Source organism: Sinocyclocheilus grahami, unplaced genomic scaffold (assembly GCF_001515645.1).
Source record: "Sinocyclocheilus grahami isolate Dianchi unplaced genomic scaffold, SAMN03320097.WGS_v1.1 scaffold1398.1, whole genome shotgun sequence".
Classification (NCBI taxonomy): domain Eukaryota; kingdom Metazoa; phylum Chordata; class Actinopteri; order Cypriniformes; family Cyprinidae; genus Sinocyclocheilus; species Sinocyclocheilus grahami.
Genome location: NW_015506577.1, coordinates 2,279 through 6,297, shown reverse-complemented (window position 1 = coordinate 6,297; position 4,019 = coordinate 2,279).

Here is a 4,019-nt window from a genome sequence, read left to right as displayed (position 1 = left end):
TAACAAAGCGTGACGCACAGTTTGAATCCTGAATGGAAGATAACCGCCACAGCGGAGAGAAGAGTTTGTGAAGTTGAATTTAACAACTTGAATATTCATCTGTATCTCAAATTAAACTATGGGTCGGCTTCAGAACACTTGGAAAACAGTGCATAATCTTTATGGTGTTTTTGTGCCTTTCGTGGGTCTTAACAATAACAAAACCGTACACCCATAATATTGGATTTGGATTGATCTCATCTGACCGATACCTGATCCAGCATAAAATGGCAGTATTGGAGCAGATACTGAGTTTTGGATTGGTGCTTTTTATTTTATTTTTTTTGGGCAACCCACTTGTCATTAGCAACTTAAACACCTTGCCTCGATGAGAATCATTTCTCCAGATTTCAAAGCTCTTGGAGGGTTGATCATTGGTGTCAAACATTTTCTCAATTTTTATGGAGACTCAACATTTGTTGCGTTTCTTACTCCTCCTGTTTTTGTTTTAAACGTTCATCTTGTTTGCCTTGTATTTGTGTCCTATTTGTGCAATTCAAATTTGTGTAGTTTTACACCGCACATCAGCTTTGTACATAAACCATTAGTATTTATACCACTTTGTTTTTTTGTTTTTTTTCCCACATCTGCCTATGCTCTTAGGCAGATGTAACCAGGAGGTTGTGGGTTTGTCATGTCCGGCAGGAATTGTCGGTGGGTGAAGTGAATAACCAGCACTCTCTTCCACCCTCAATACCACGACTGAGGTGAGACCCTTGAGTAAGGCACCGAACCCCCAACTGCTCTTCGGGCACTGCAGCAATATGGCCGTCTACTGCTCTGGGTGTGTTTTCATGGTGCGTGTTCACTACTGTGTGTGTGTGTGTGTGTGCACTTGGATGGGTTAAGCCATGAGAACAAATTCTGAGTATGGTCGCCTCACTTCTATTCCGATATCATAGTACCTTACTTGGCTATACATTTTAAGATTGTGTGTGTACAGACGGCTTGCTGTGTTTCATTTGTTGTTACAATAACATTGTTCAATTAACTATATTCTTATGAACATCCCCTAGGAGCGATTTTGGAGGTGGGGCACAATCCATGCCGCTAGTGCTACAGCTGATGATACAGCAGGTGAGTTTTCAACAATCAATAGTTATATGGGTAACCCATGCCTTGCGTGACAGTTTTTATTTATTTTAAATATATAACTGTTGCGTTACCTTCTAATATGACGTAATATTGGTAACTTTTATAATTTTAATTTTCATCTTTCATTAGTTCCATCCTCTGCAGGTGAGGAGCACTTACCAGCACCTACATCCACTGATCCTGCTGTTCCTTCCATGTCCGTTTCAACCTCAACAGATGTGGCAGGTAATTTAATAAAACAGCAGCCATTGTATTTGTTCAATTTATATTGTATTTGTTGTTTATATAGAATATCATGCCATTTAATATTTCTAATTAATGTAATTTCCTTTTTATAGGTCATTCTATTTGTGGTCATTGGTGTCAATGTCACATGTACTCCCTTAGCAACTTTTAGCCTACACTATGGATCAGCAGCTGTTCTTTTGAATCTGCAGTCTCTCTTCTTGCAGTCTTCGTCCTTAAAATGTTTTACGCAAGGGCACGTGAGCAGTGTTCGTTTATAAACTAAATTTGATTTGTGCTTGATCCTTAAATTTGAAAGGAATTCAAAGCATGGTTCTTTCAACAAAAGTTAAGAGACAGTCGCCCAGTTCAGTGTCCCGTTATTTTACAGCATTTTCATCTTACATGTTCAGTTCAATGGCTTCAATCAAAGTCTTGCCAATCATTCTCCTTTTCCTCATCCAGCTAAAGCTCTTGAATGGTTTTGGTTTACAGTTTTTTTTTTATTTTTTTATTTATTTATTTATTTTTTTCCCCTCTGCTTTACGCATTTTTGAATGTCTTTCTTTAATTTGACTGGCAATTTGAGCACTTTTTGGCTCTCAAATTGAGTCTGTTCAGACTCTACTATTTTATATGTATATACGGGTCTTGTTTTTGATGCATCCGCTTGACTGCCCCTTAGTGGCCAATTTGAGACCGCAGAATCATATGCTTTGTCCATGATTCAGTATTTTTAAAAACTACTTGTTTCAAAATGTTATAGACATTTACCTTAAGTTGTAAGAAGTGTCCAGTTTCAAACCATTTAAATCTCTTTATACAAATGGGTTATTTGCACGGCTTTTGGGTTTCACGTTTGTACATCGCAATCTCAACTCTTGTTGAACAAACTCCATTTGTTCCGGTTATGTGTCATGTAATTTCATGATCCTTTTAAATTCTCTTCGGTAAAGAAAATGCAGCATCCAACCTGGCAATCAGATTTGCACGTCATGCAGTTCCAATGGGAAGTCTTTTGACTAAAGTCTAGTGGTTGTGTACAATCTCTCTCTGCCATTTCCAAGGATTTGACATGTAAAACCAAAAACTTGCAGTGTAACGGTTTAGGTTTCATTTGTCGGGTTACAACAGAAATCAAACTTGAACTATTTACACTTTTCCAAGTTTCAAATTAAATTGTTGTATTGTCCTGCTAGTCTCAAATGTTTTAACAGATTTTATGGGGACTCCACATTTATGCTGCTTGTGTTTGAAGCCTTTCTCTTGTATACCTTGTCTTGCATTTGAGTCCCATTTGTGCAAGTCAAATTCTTTTTCGTACAGTTTTCAACGGTACATCAGCTTTGTACATAAGCCATTTGTATTTATACTGCTTTGTTTGGTATTTGTGCCCCATCGGCCTATGCCCTTGTTTTTTATACTGTTTCCCCTGTTTGCCTGCCACTTTAGTGACTTTTGACCTTTTTGCATTTACATGTTTTATTTTGCCCCTTTCAGTTTGCCTTTTATGCACCTTTGTGCCCTTTTACATATGCAATTTGTCATTAGGGTTATTCTGTAAATGTATTTTTGAACTTTGTCCTTAGTCAGTGACTTGTGCCCTTACAGCATTAATATTTATTCAGAAGCCTTAGCTGGTTAAGATCTAACTTGAAGATTTTAATCTACCAGTACACATCTATCAACTGAGGCTGTATATAAGACTATTATATACGGTCTGCTCTGTTCCCTAACTTTCTTGTGGATCTCACCAGAAACGGAGAAGTGTTGGATAACCAATTTCTTTCTCTAATAGTTGGATACGCATTCTGTGCAAAATGCTTTAGAATTTCATGTAGTTAGCAACCTTAACTTGACATTTGCGACGTGTCCCATTTCAGTTGTGCAGCTTCGAGTTGGGTGTTTTCCTTCGGTCCTGTTCTCTGATGGCAGCTCATTTGTCTGACAACTTCAGCACTCACCCAGATAAGTGTCTTCTCCTGATTGCCAAGCTTTAAAGCCTTTATTTACGGTTTGACCATTTGCAAGTGTGGAGTGCTTTCACAGTAAACCAACTGTCCAAAGTTTCTCCAGGATGGTGCCAGTGTACCTGGTTTGCTGTTTGTTATATCTGGCATCTGTGCTGTTTGTATTGTGCATGATGTCACACTGGTCTCAGTGCTGACCTACAATCACCAGGCTTTTGCTCATTATGTGGGAGTTTACGGTAGATTTTGTCCTGTTCTCAATTCTCGTTTAACCAACCAACCTGTGGTAGAGTGTGCTTGGCAGCTACCTTGCTGTGTTCCTTCCCTAAGGAGGTGCCTCAGGAAGGGAGGTAGTGGTGGATTCCTGCTGAGAATTGGATGGGCAATTGCTTTTTCCATACAATCTTCAAAGAGTTTCCCTTGGAAATATGAATTGATTATTACTCTTGTTTCTAGACCCTTGTGTGTCTGCGCTCATGTTTTTGTGCAGTTGTGCTGTCTTTATGGTGCTTGTGTCTGGTTTTGGGTTTTTAATACCTGTTTGTATTCATGTGTTTTATAGTGCGCGTGCGCTTATTTTATTTATATATATATATATCTCAGTGACCCCTCCTCATCAACACTCACTATAAAGACACAGACAAGCTGCACTCCTTTGTCTGTTCTCATCGTTCCTAAACTAACAGACCT